We start from the raw sequence: 14,464 nt of genomic DNA on the forward strand, positions 1-14,464 counted from the left end.
CTAATGCTTTTTTTTTTTCACCTCTCGTTTTATTTCTCCTGTTTTTTCCCCCCTTTTTGGAGTCTGGGACATCAAGACTGAAACGGCTTAAATAGTGGTGGAAGGTGGTAGTAGTTAGTCCATTCAGTTCACTTTTAGTTGTATTTTTCCTCCCTGTTGCAGTTCTCCACAGGGTTGAGAGAACAGAGAATCTTTCTTGAAGGTCTGATGAACTGTCAGCGAAAGTTGTATTTCAGAGTTTAAGTTACAGTTTCACGTCCACTCTAGGATCTACACTGTAGATCTTCAATTTAAAACAAAAATTTAAAAACTTGCACATATAAGAATAGGGTGCCTGATTTTTTTTAATTGAAAGAAATCTGAAGAGGAGTTGGTTACCTTCCTCTATCAGAATAAAAATCAGAGACTTTACAGTCGTCTTTAAAGTCCAAGATATGTAGCAACCTCCCCCTCCCGCCCCAAACATATTCACTGGTCTCCGCTCTGTTCCTTGAGCACATCAGGCACACTTCTGCCTCAGCAGCTGGCACTTGGGTCTTCATGGATCACCTTTTCCGTGTAAAGCTGCATAGCCTTGCACCCTCACCTTCAGGGCTTTACTGAAATGTCACTCTAACAGTGACATTTCCTCGGCTATCTATATTGCAAAGCCATTCCTCCACATATATTTACATAACTTCCTATCCCATTTTGCTTTATTTTCCTCCTTACCCCTTATCAACCTATAACATACTATACATATTTAGTCTCCCGCATTAGAGTGTAAGTTTCATGAGGTTTAGATGGTCTTGTTTTGTTAGTTGCTGTATCCTCAGCCCTTAGTATAGCCCTTGATATGCAGTAGGTGCTCAACAAATTTATTGATTGAATAGGTAAAGAAGAGGGTTTTTTTTTAAAGATTTATTTGTTTTATTTTTATTTTTGGCTGTGTCGGGTCTTAGTTGCGGCACGGGGGGGGATCTTCGTTGAGGCATGCGGGCTCTTGGTTGTGGTCTGTGGGCTTCTCTCTAGTTGTGGCGTGCGGGCTCCAGGGTGCATGGGCTCTGTAGTTGTGGTGCACAGCTTCCAGAGCGCGTGGGCTCTAGTTGAGGCGTGCGAACTCGGTAGCTGTGGCACAGAGGGTTAGTTGCCCTGTGGCATGTGGGATCTTAGTTCCCTGACCAGGGATCAAACCCGCGTCCCCTGTGTTGTAAGCAGATTCTTTACCACTGAACCACCAGGGAAGTCCCCAAGAAGAGGAGTTTTATCCTTGAACTCTCTCATTGTCATAAATGAGAGACATGTATTTCCAGTAGAATTTTGTAAGGTATTTACTGGAAGAGCTTGAGTTTTTTTTCTGTGAGTTCTTGCCACGTTTCTGTTTTGACAGAAGTCTTGTGCTTTCAGGTCATTGAGTGAAAGCACTTTGAAGGCAGAGAGGATGGAGTGTGGTGTTGGTGGTCTCCGAGGAAGATTATCTCAGATTTCATGTGGCTAGAATTTTTACTGTTTCAGGCTCTTGCCTTGAGGTTTGTTCACATCTCTGATGAGGCAAACATCACCATCCTTACCTCTTTGGCCTCAGAGAACTGAGTAGGCTGGTTCCACTTTGAATTTTTCAGTACACTGAAGATGTTAATATTTATGGTCTGGGCTATATGGGTTAGATTTTTTTCCCCCATTCATGTGGAGACAGTTGAGCTTGAAAACTTGGAAGAATAGCTTTCTTTAACAATGGTGGAGTGTTCAGTTTTGGGGAACATCTGATCCTTTTTTCTACAAATCCATTTGTGGGATCATTTTTAGCAACTAAATTATATTAAGTTTGAGGGTAAAAGGAGCAGGCCCCCTGAGTTGTGTGGTTTATCCCTCATTTATTTTTTCCTTTCTCATTTCTTGATTGGTATATTTGTTACCTTCATTGATCTGGCTAGAGTGGCCTGGATGAGATTTCTCTTTGGGGCAGTGCTGGCAACTGTTTTCCAGCTTAGGAAGGCAAAGCGGGCGAGGTAGTGCTTTTAACACTTTGTAGGAATGCTGGTTGCAAAGCTAGGTTTTTGCTTAAACTTTTGCCAGGACATTGAAAGCTTCCAGGCCCATGAGAGAACGGTTTGAGTGGGAAGTGGGAGTGGGAGAATTGGGGAACTTGTATCTATTGGACTGGATCTGGTTCTGTTATTATTATTGTAAAGAGGTATATTCTCATTTTGTGAATAATTCCTGACATAATTTTGGCACATTAATAAAGGCTTCTACCTCATTTCTCTTGTCTCTTTTAAAATCCTTTCACAAAGTTTCTAGGAAGTCTTTCTCAGGACCCAGAGACATTCAAACATCTCTATGCCGTATTCTCACCTCTTAGCGATAAATACTGTACTGAGTACTGACAATGTTTCAGTATAGGTAATGGTTTCTGAATGATGCATTGCTTATTCCTGTACCAGATCTCTTCATGAACTCAAGGAAAGCTTTCAGGAAAAAGCAGATTTTGAGGAATGGATAAAAAGTGTTGCATTTTGGTTACATGGTCCCAGGAAGTACAGAGGAGAGAATTTTGTGAAATTCTGTGTGTGTGTGTATTTGTCTGTGTGTGTGTGTGTTTTTTTTTTTTTTTTTTTCCCTATGCCTACTTGTAAGATGGGATAAAGGACTCTGAGTGTCCCTCTGTGGAATGTGCTGCCAACTTACAAGTAGGAAAAATAACTGGACTCATGGCTTGAATATGTGTGCATGAATACAGTTGGTGGGTCTAATTTTAGAGATATTCTTCATACACAGTGGCTTTAGTATTTTCCTTCAGCTGTATCCTTTTCACTGTCTGTAGAAAACACGCCACTTAATTGTCTTTTAGTGGTTACCTTTTGTTCTTACCATGATTGTCACTTTAGAAGTGTAGCACTTGTTCCATCTCTCCAATAAAGTTACTCTGTCCATTCCTTCTTAAGTTTTTTTTTTTTTTTTTTTTTTTTTTTTTTGTTGTTGGCCGCGCTGGGTCTTTGTTGCTGCACGCAGGCTTTCTCTCGTTGTGGTGAGCGGGGGCTACTCTTCGTTGCGGTGCGCGGGCTTCTCATTGCGGTGGCTTCTCTTGTTGCGGAGCACGGGCTCTAGGCGCGCGGGCTTCAGTAGTTGTGGCGCACAGGCTCAGTAGTTGTGGCTCGCGGGCTCTAGAGCACAGGCTCAGTAGTTGTGGTGCACGGGCTTAGTTGCTCCATGGTATGTGGGATCTTCCTGGACCAGGGAATGAACCTGTGTCCCCTGCATTGGCAGGAGGATTCTTAACCACTGCGCCACCAGGGAAGTCCCCCTTCTTAAGTTTGAGTTTATTTCTGAAAACAGATATAGATAGGAAAGATTTCTTAACCTTGATCTGTTTTAACTCCTCTTTGAGTTCCCTTAGATTTCCTTAGTGTGTATCTATTTTCTCTAACACTTAAAAAAAATTGGTGTTGAAAGCCCTAATTACAATAATCTGCAGTGGTTTCATCATTTTTACTTAGGCGGTATGAAAGGAAAGATTCTGGGATGTTTCCTAAATCCAGGTGTTCTTTTTGCTTTTCTTCTTTTTTTTTTTTTAATATTTATTTCTTTCTTTGGCTGCACTGGGTCTCAGTAGCGGCATGTGGGAACTTTGTTGCGGCATGCGGAATCCCTTAGTTGTGGCATGTGGGCTCTTAGTGAGGCATGTGGACTCTTAATTGTGGCATGCATGTGGGAGCTAGTTCCCTGACTAAGGATAGAACCCAGCCCCCTTGCATTGGGGGCGTGGAGTCTTTACCACTGGACCACCAGGGAAGTCCCCTCTTTTTGCTTTTCTGCAAGATCTCTTATGAGTTGTTCAGTCCAGTTGTTTGAACCTATACTGGGAAAGCTGTTTCAGTTTTCTAGTTTTGACAGTAAGTTTCCCAGAGTACTTAACTGTGCTTTTAAAAAAAGAACTGATCAGATTGGGAACCCCAGCCTTGAGATGAGAGAGAGAATAAGGAGAAAAGGTAAAAAAGCCTCAGGCAGTCATGTCTCCCAATAGTCAAAACACTTTTGGTATTTTTAAAGGACTCATTCCTCCTTAGTTTGTATACCACAAGAAAACAAAAAATCTTTTCAGTCCCTTTAACTGCTTGCTTGCTTTTCTAAATTGTCAAAATTGTCTAAATTGTCAAAGACTTTGATTTTTCCTGGGAGATACTTTTCAGGCCTTTCCCAGTATTTTCTTGGGGGAAAAAAATGAAGCTAGTGGTTAAATGCTCTTGTAAGGTCTCTTCCCTGACTTAGCCCAATGCTCTAAAGGCGTTAATAATGTGTTTTGCAGCTTGTTTTTGCTTTTCATTGAAGACCTCAAAATCTTTTGCAGGCAAGTAAAAACTATAGGTTTGCACCTACACAGTTACTCAGGTCCCAAAAGATCTCAGCTTAAGTCCTTATCCTGTAGAGCTAGAAGTGTAAAGATAAGTGAGGTAATCAGCAGGGTTTAAAATAACTCAGTTTCTTTCTTTTTTTAAAATTAATTTTTATTGAAGTATAGTTGATTTACAGTGTTGTGTTAGTTTCTGGTGTACCGTAGAGTGAATCAGTTATACATATATCCACTCTTGTTTTTTTTTTGTTTTTTTTTTTTTAAATTTCCACCACCACCTCCCCTTCCTAGCTCTTTTTTTTTTTTTTTTAATTTATTTATTTATTTATTTTTGGCTGTGTTGGGTCTTCGTTTCTGTGGGAGGGCTTTCTCTACTTGTGGCAAGTGGGGGGCCACTCTTCATCGCGGCGCGCGGGCCTCTCACTGTCGCGGCCTCTCCCGTTGCGCAGCACAGGCTCCAGACGCGCAGGCTCAGCAGTTGAGGCTCACGGGCCCAGTTGCTCCGCGGCACGTGGGATCCTCCCAGACCAGGGCTCGAACCCACATCCCCTGCATTGGCAGGCAGACTCTCAACCACTGCGCCACCAGGGAAGCCCTCCACTCTTGTTTAGATTCTTTTCCCATATAGGTCATTACAGAGTATTAGGTAGAGTTCCCTGTGCTATATAGTAGGTTCTTATGAGTTACCTATTTTATATATAATAGTGTGTGTATGTCAATCCCAGCCTCCCAATTTATCCCTTCCCCCTCTTTCCCACTGGTAACCATAAGTTTGTTTTCTACATCTGTGACTCTATTCCTGTTTTGTAAATAAGTTCATTGGACCCTTTTTTTTAGATTCCACATATAAACATATGATATTTGTCTTTCTGTGTCTGACTTACTTCACTCAATATGACACTCTCTGGGTCCATCCATGTTGCTGCAGATGGCATTATTTTGTTCTTTTTTATGGCTGTGTAATATTCCATTGTATATATGTACCACATCTTCTTTATCCATTCCTCTGATGATGGACATTTAGATTGCTTCCATGTCTTGGCTATTGTTAATAGTGCTGCAGTGAACATTGGGGTGCATGTATCTTTTTGACTTATGGTTTTCTCCAGGTATATGCCCAGGAGTGGGATTGCTGGGTTTATTTTAGTTTTTTAAGGAACCTCCATACTGTTCTCAGTAGTGGCTGTACCAATTTACATTCGCACCAACAGCGTAGGAGGGTTCCCTTTTTTCCGCACCCTCTCCATCATTTTTTGTTTGTAGATTTTTTGGTGATGGCCACTCTGACCGGTATGAGGTGATACTTCATTGTAGTTTTGATTTGCATTTCTCTAATAATTAGATGATGTTGAGCATCTTTTCATGTTCTTTTTAGCCATCTGTATGTCTTCTTTGGAGAAATGTCTGTTTAGATCTTCTGCCCATTTTTTAAAAAATTAATTAATTTATTATTTATTTTTGGCTGTGTTGGGTCTTTGTTGCTGCGCGTGGGCTTTCTTTAGTTGCGGCGGGCGAGGGCTACTCTTCGTTGCGGTGTGTGGGCTTCTCATTGCAGTGCCTTCTCTTGTTGCAGAGCACGGGCTCTAGGCGAGCGGTCTCAGTAGTTGTGGCTCGCGGGCTCTAGAGCACAGGCTCAGTAGTTGTGGCGCATGGGCTTAGTTGCTCCGTGGCATGTGGGAATCTTCCCGGACCAGGGCTCGAACCCGTGTCCCCTGCATTGGCAGGCGGATTCTTAACCTCTGCGCCACCAGGGAAGTCCCTCTTCTGCTTGTTTTTTGATTGAGTTGTTTGTTTTTTCGATATTGAGCTGCATGGGCTGTTTACATATTTTGGAGACTAATCCCTTGTTGGTTGCCTCATTTGCAAATATTTTCTCCCATTCTGAGGGTTGTCTGTTTTGTTTACGGTTTCCTGTGCTATGCAAAACCTTCTAAGTTTAATAAAATAGTTTATTTCTAATTGATATTTATTGGTTGTGAGTCTGTAGTGGGAAAAGAAAGAGAAAAAGCTGGTTTGCAGACTAGTCAAGTGCTATCTTGATCTTTTGGAGGTAATTTTGCTCCCACTATTAGTCTTCCATACAATTCTTGTCTAGTGTACAGAATAGAGATAGACTTTTAACATTATTAGCTAGTTTCCTTTGCCACTTGATTCGTTATCTTCCATGTATGGATGTTTTTGGTATAATTCATGTTGATAACAACATTTGTGCTTCAGTGTTTATTATTAATAATGATCAAAACCATATTTCATATCTGCAAAGCACTTTTCTCTTTCCTAAAAGCTGATCGGACCTTAAAGTGGTCAACATTCATATTAAAAGACTAGATTTTCCAGGTATGCAGTTCATATTTTTGTGGGGGCTGTATTTTTGTTGGATGTGCCAGTTGTAAGAATTTGTGTGTGGTTTTGGCACATGAGCAGCATTATGGGGAATGCTTCCTTGGAGAAGAGTGGTTCAGACTTGTGTAAGCTTTATAACAGAACTAGGAGGAAAGTAATCAAGGCAGTGACAATCCAAACTTAATAAGGGATACATTTGAAATACATTTTTTCTCCCTATACTCACAAATTATATTTTCTCCTTTTTGATTCTGTGGGAGAAGGGAAGAAGAAGATCTAGGACTAGTAACCAGCTGATAACTTCTAGGAAACAATGTGCTATGGATGGGTAGCAGGTGAATATACACATCTACGAGAAGTGGTCACTTAGTGTTTCTAATACTATTGGTGGAGCAGCTCCCAGCATCCATCAAAATCAATGGGAAGAACATGGTGGGCCTTGTTAATCTAACGGACTCCTTTTCATCCTTATCTTAATTCAGGTTTTCTGGAGTGTTTGTCATGTTGACCCTTCTCTTTCTTGAAATGTTTCAGTGATACTACTTTCTTTTCCACTTGCATTCCTGGCTCTTTTTCTCCTGCTCATCCCTTAAATATGTGTTTTCCGTAAGGTTACTGTCGTATTCTCCCCTTTTACTTCTGATTCTTAAACCTTAAAGGCATAAGCATCTCTTGGAGAATTTAAGAATGTGGCTTACAAAAGCCTTCATGATCTCGCCTCTGCCAGCTGCTCTGACTTACCTTGTACCACACTTTCCTGTTCTTACTATTGCTTCACTAAATTTCTCTGTTTTATTTTCTCCATAGCACTTACCACTATCTTAAGTTATCTTGTTTGTTTTCTTGCCTGTAGTCTGGCCATGCCTAGAACCCAAAACCTATGGGACAGGGACCTTGTTTATTTTATATCTGTTATATTCCTAATGCCTAGAATAGTCCCTCAATACACATTTATGGAATGAATGAATGAAATGTGTGTTCCTGGGCTTATCCCCAGAGATTTTTGACTTAGTAGGCTTGGGATGGAGCCCAGGAGTTTGTATTTTAACAAACATTCCAGGTGTTTGTGATGTCTCTGGTCAGTTGTCTTGGATGACATTTAGAAGAACATTGTTCTATTTGTCAGTCTCATCCACCCTGATGGCTTCACTTGGCATCTGTTATAAGCTGGCAATTTGTGAGTCTCTGTCTCCAGTTCTGATCTCTTACCTGAGCTCTAGGCTCATTTATCCAGTGGTCTCTTGAACATCTCCATTTGACTGTTACACAGCACCTCAGACTCAACATGCCCACAGCAGAAATAATTTTTCCATGGAAATCTGTTCTTTCTGAGTTCTTTTTTCTTTGAATCATGCTACCTAGTTGCATAAGCCAGAAACCTGGATGTCATACTTGAATCCTTCTTACTCTTTAATATCCAGTAATCATAAGTTAAGTAGCCTCTTATCTCTGCAGTTTCTCTTGAATCTTTTTCTTTTTTTAAAAAAAATTTATTTATTTTATTTATTTTTTTATTTTTGGCTGCGTTGGGTCTTCATTGCTGTGCGTGGGCTTTCTCTGGTTGCAGCGAGCAGGGCTTACTCTTCGTTGCGGTGCGTGGGCTTCTCACTGTGGTGTCTTCTCTTGTGGAGCACGGGTTCTAGGTACGCGGGCTTCAGTTGTGGCACGTGAACTCAGTAGTTGTGGCTCGCAGGCTCTAGAGCGCAGGCTCAGTAGTTGTGGTGCATGGGCTTTGTTGCTCCGCGGCATGTGGGATCTTCTCGGACCAGGGCTCGAACCTGTGTCCCCTGCATTGGCAGGCAGATTCTTAACCACTGTGCCACCAGGGAAGCCCATATATATTTTTAAAATCTGGCTGCTTTATCTCACCTGCCTTACATTTTGCTGTTTTCCCTTTGCTTTCAGGGTTAGGCTTCAGCTACAGATGAATTACTTGTTCTTTCACCTTCCCTGTTGTCACACCTTGCTGCCCTGGGGTATACCATTGTTTCAACTGGATGTCTCTCCACCGGAAAACCACAGAAACCACAGAAACCTTCCTGTAATGTTCTGGAACCCTTCAGGGCATCCCCAAAACTCTCATTTTGTCTGCCTCTCTTGGACCAGTTTCCACAAAGCTGGGTTCCTCTTTGTCTTTACCATGTTTCCCTCTGTACATTCCATTCTAAGTTTTCTGCTCACACTGAAGTTAAATTTGCTAGGATCGTGATCTCTCCAGTGCCAGAAGAGCTCTAGAGCACGTGATTTTTGTCTTATTCCTCTACTAGCTGTAAGGAAAAGAGAAGGAAAGAAAAATAATTAGATAATTTGAGGCATATGTTCTAGAGGTCTGTGTCTAGATTGTGATTTTGTCAGTTTTTTTTTTTTTTGGGCGCATCACGCGGGATCTTAGTTCCCCGACAAGGGATTGAACCCGTGCACCCTGCAGTGGAAGCACAGAGCCGTAACAATTGGAACACCAGGGAATTCCCTTTGCCAGTTGTTTTGCCCCTCCTAGCTAACACTGTACCCAAGAGAGATCATTGTTAGAGTCTTGATTTGGGGCAGAGCTATACTAAAGCCAACAACTGAAATCCTGAACTAAGTTTTTGCCCTATACTAAGGCCAACAACTGAAATCCTGAACTAAGTTGTGCCTGTACTACCAAAGTTTTACCTTTATCATGGTATCTTCAGCCTTAAATTAGTTATCCCCCTTTCCAGTTCTCCTTATTTTCCCTTCAGAGTTATTTGGTTTAAAATTTATTCTTTGTGTTTTACTCTCTATCCTAGCAGTATTTTTTTTTAATTTTTTAAAAAATTCTTTATTTATGGCTGCATTGGGTCTTCCTTTCTGCACGCGGGCTTTCTCTAGTTGCGGCGAGCGGGGGCTACTCTTTGTTGTGGTGCGCTGGCTTGTTGCGGAGCATGGGCTCTAGGCGCGTGGGCTTCAGTAGTTGTGGCACTCAGGCTCAGTAGTTGTAGCTCACGGGCTTTAGAGCGCAGGCTCAGTAGTTGTGGCACACGGGCTTAGTTGCCTTAGCAGTATTTTTGACAGAAAAGAAGAGGAAGACGAAGAGGGTTTGCGCTTGGAGTATTTTCCCTATATGATAGTGCAGAAATATTTTTTCTTTCTTTTTAACTGAATGAGTGTGATGGCTGAAAAATTAAGTGTGATTGACTGGTAAGATAGGACTACTGAAAGGAATCAAACCTGTTTAGTTTCTGTGTAGGCTTTGTGAGGGAGTAAAATCAGAGCCAGTGCTTGAGACTTGAATTTTTAACCCTGTTTGAAGTTCTCTGAGGCTGTGCTGAGTTTACCCTCATGAACTCTGCTGAATCAGTGTCTTTATATGTAAAATGGAGTTGTTGGTCTGTTTCCTTTTAGGGTACAGGAAAATTGACTTTTGGAGATATCTCAAGGTTAAATACAGTAATACTTCCTGATACATTTACTCATTTAAAATGTAAACACTTGAGATTGAAGCTGCGCTTAATGAATTCTTAGGCGAGCTTCAGTATTTTACTTCACCTGTAGTTAGTAGATAATACAGAAGAGAGACAAAAAGGTATCTACAGATATTAATGAGCACACTTTCCATGTAGCTGGGATGTATTTACATCTGTTTGGTGGCCACAGTCAGCAAGCATAGCCTACCTCACAGAAGGACGGTCTGTATTAAACATGATCAAATTACTAGTCTCTAAATAATGTTCTGTAGTGCTGTTAGGTAACAGAACAGCATTGAAGTTATATTGGCAGAGGTAAAATGGTGCTTTATTTCTGTGTGCTTTATTTTTCTCTTTTTCTTCCTTTTTCTCTTTGGAATTAACATAGCTTTCATAAATGTTTTTCTGCCTATTAGTTTCTTATAGGTTGGGAAATAGCAATTGTCTTTTCAGTTTAGCAGTCTGACTGGATTCAGCTATAGGATCTGTTCCATAATGTGTTTTAGGCCATGAGTCTCTTCTGTTCTCTCTGTTCTGTCCTGTCCTTTATTGTTGACTTGTGCTTTGCTCATTTCCCGCAGTAAGGGACACAAATTTAGCCATACGCACACACGCACACACGCAGTCTGCCACCTGAGGCCCTCTGAAAAGATTATAGATTTTCAATTAAGAATTACAGGCATTCACTTGCCACTGTTTCATCTTACCAACCCAGCTTTTGCTTTGGTGCACTATGAGCCTGTCATATAGTACTAGCTTAGAAATCAGAGAAACTCAGTTTATTATTAGTCTTTGTTAAAATAAACATCACCTATATGTTTTCTTTCCAGGACAGTTCTTTGTTAGAAGGTCTTCTCTTAGTTTCTCTTTCTTCTCCATTTTTACAATAGAAAGTGATCTTCAAGTCAGGTAATACCTCAAGAAAATTTATGAAAAGAGCAACTTACTCATTTACTCAAACATTTAATATGTGCCCGTTTCTTGGTTAGATATTGTGTTATATGCTAAAGATACCAAGGTAGATGCGACATTGTCCCTATTGTCAAGGAGCTCATGTTTTATTTTTATAGATTACAAAAGAGGAAATAAATTACAAGGTTATGAGTGTTACAAGGTGGTAATAAAATGTAATATGAAAGCAGGAGGAAGAATGCTTAATTCTAAATAACAGTTTCAGATTCAACTTTTCAGAGAAGGTAAAGTTTGAATTGAGTCTCAGTGGATTCATTAATTCAACTAGCATATGAATAGTTACGAAGTATTAGGCGCTGGGGGTGTGAAAAAACAAGACATAATCCTTACCTTCAAAGAACTTAGAGAAGTCAGTCAGGATACTGCAGGCTGATGAACCCTGAGCTAGAGGAATGCACAAAGTGCTTTGGAAGTACAATGGAGATCTGGAAAGACTTTCTGTCAGGGGGTTATGAATCTTGAAGGGCCGACAAGAGTTAACCAGGTAGACAGGTATAAGGAAGAGAGGTCTAGGGGAGGAACTACCTACATAAACGGTGGAGGTGTAGAGCAGAGCAGCATGATGCCTTTGACAAACTTCAAGGACAGGATATGCCTACACATGGGATGTTTGTGGGGATTATTTATAGAAAAGGCTAGAAAGGTAGGTAGGGGCTTTTTTTTTTAATATATTGAATTTTTAAAAATTAATTTATGGCTGTTTTGGGTCTATGTTGTTACGCATGGGCTTTCTCTAGTTGTGGCGAGCAGGGGCTACTCTTTGTTGCGGTGGCTTCTCTTGTTGTGGAACACGGGCTGTAGGCGCACGGGCTTTAGTAGTTGTGACGCGCAGGCTCAGTAGTTGCGGTGCACAGACTCTAGGGCACGCGTGCTCAGTAGTTGTGGCTTGTGGGCTCTAGAGCTCAGGCTCAGTAGTTGGGGCGCACAGGCTTAGTTGCTCCGCGGCATGTGGGATCTTCCCGGACCAGGGATCAAACCCGTGTCCCCTGCATTGAAAGCGCAGAGTCTTAATCACTGGACTGCCAGAGAAGTCCCAAGGAAGAGTTTTTTAAGATGAGAGACTTGAGCTTATTTATATGTTCGGGGAATTAGCAAAAGACATTAGAGAGTGGTGATAATGGAGTGAAATTATTTCCTTTATTAAGATAGAGGAAAAGGTCAAGAAAGGGGTGGGGACAAATGTTTGGTAACTGAACAAAGGAATTTGAGGGAGCTCCTACCTTAAAGCCCTGATATTCCTTGTGATCTAGGAGACTTATCCTTTTGGGTTAGGGGGCTAGTGTGTTCCAATAAAGAGCATTGGCAAAATAGGGTCCTTGAGAAGAGACAGAAATTTGAATAGCTGTTGAGAAAATGGGAGGGACAGTTGCCAAGTGGTTTGTTTGGCTAGGCAGACAGAGGTAGGGTGGGGTGGTATAGGGTGGGAATGCATTTCAAGCAGATAGACTAGCCTGGGCAAAGACTCAGGAGTATTAAAAACTATGGTATGTATGGAGAGGTAGCATTATTTTGAATGGCTGGAGAGAATGTATATAGAGCCTAATTTTGTGGTAGGCTTTAAGAGGTATATTAAGGACTTTGGAATGTTTTGAGGCAAAAAGGAACCTCTGAAGATTTTCATCAGAGAAATGGAATGATTGTTTTATAAAGGTAACTCTGGTAGCACTTTGGAAAAATACAGGGGATTTAGAGTGGAGGGAGAGACACTTGTTAGGGGGCTGTTGTAGTAGTGCAGAAGATGTTGAAATCAGGATAGAGATGGGTATGATGGGTAAGAAACAACCCCCAAATCTTAATAGCTTGAAACAATGGTTTATTTCTCACTCACACTACGTGTTCATCAAGGATAGGTTAGAGATTTTAGTTATTCAGGGATAAAGGCTGATAGGCCAACAGAGCAATCATCGTGGACATAGCCAATTGCTCTGCTGGAGGCAAAAAAGAACTCTGGACGTCTTGTCCCATTAACTAAATTCTCTGCCTATCAGTGATGGGAGTGGAGAAGAGAGGACAGGAGCTGAGAAGATCAAGTGGATCCAGGAGATGGTGCCAGAGTTTGGAAATTGGCTAAATATGAGAGGAGAGGGAAGTAATTGTGAATAGGTGACTCTCAGTTTCTGTTTTGGGTGACTGGGTGGTGTTGCTAACAGAGATAAGAAAGGGGGCAGGTTTTAGGAGCACTTAAAGTAAATATTAACCGACCTAAAGGGAGAAATAGACAGCAATACAATAATAGGCGATCTTAATTCCCCACTTTCATCAATGGATAAATCATGCAGACAGAAAATCAGTAAGGAAATATTGGCCTTAAATGACAAGTTAGACCAGATAGACTTAACAGACATGTATAGAACATTCCATCCAAAAGTAACAGAATACACATTCTTCTCAAGTGCACATGGAATATTCTCCAAGATAGAGTATATGTCAGGCATGAAACAAGTCTTAATAAATTTAAGAAGATTGAATCATGTCAAGAATCTTTTCTGACCACAGTGGTGTGAAACTAGAAATCAATGATAAGAGGAAAACTGGAAAATTCATAAACATGTAGAGCTTAAACATATGCTACTGAATAATCAACAGGTCAAAGAAGAAATAAAAAGAGAAAATAAAAAATACCCAGAGACGAATGAAAATGGAAATACAATATACTAAATACAAAACCTATGGGATGCAGCGAAAGTAATTCTAAAAGGGAAGTTCATAGTGACAAATGCCTACATTAAGAAATGAGAAAGATGTCAAATAACCTAACTTTACACCTCCAGGAACTAGAAAAAGAAGAACAAGCTAAACCTAATGTAAGTAGAAGGAAGAAAATAAATATCAGAGTAGAAATAAATAAAATAGAGAAACAATAGAAAAGAACAGTGAAACTAGGAGCTAGTTTTTATTTTTTAAAAAAAGATAAAATAGACAAACCTGTAGCTAGACTCACCAAGGAAAAAAGAGGACTCAAATAAAATCAGAAATGAAAGAGGAGATGTTAACACCTGGTACCTCAAGAGATTACTGTGAACAATTATATGCCAACAACTTGGACAGCCTAGAAGAAATGGATAAATTCCTAGAAACATACAACCTACCAGGACTGTCATGAAGAAATAGAAAATCTGAGGAATCCCATTAGAAGCATACCTCATTTTACTGAGCTTGGCTTTATTGCGCTTCACAGATGCTGTGATTTTTACAAATTGAAGGTTTGTGGCAACCCTGCATTGATCAAGTCTATCAGCCCTATTTTTCTAACAGCATTTGATTACTTTGTGTCTCCATGTCACGTTTTGGTAATTCTTGTAATTTTTCAAATTTCTTCATTACTTTTTGTTACAGTGATCTGTGACCAGTGATCTTCCATGTTACTATTATGTTGTTTTGGCATTTTTTA

The 14,464-nt window shown here is 40.5% G+C and overlaps 1 protein-coding gene across 16 annotated transcripts in view; it reads left to right on the plus strand.

The window, feature by feature from the left end:
- The window catches only part of R3HDM2 (R3H domain containing 2), a 153,109-nt gene that overhangs the window by 1,223 nt on the left and 137,422 nt on the right, over positions 1–14,464 (plus strand). The gene's annotated exons all lie outside the window — the stretch shown is intronic.

The sequence above is a fragment of the Eubalaena glacialis genome, chromosome 11 (genome assembly GCF_028564815.1).
Source record: "Eubalaena glacialis isolate mEubGla1 chromosome 11, mEubGla1.1.hap2.+ XY, whole genome shotgun sequence".
NCBI classification, from domain to species: Eukaryota; Metazoa; Chordata; class Mammalia; order Artiodactyla; family Balaenidae; genus Eubalaena; species Eubalaena glacialis.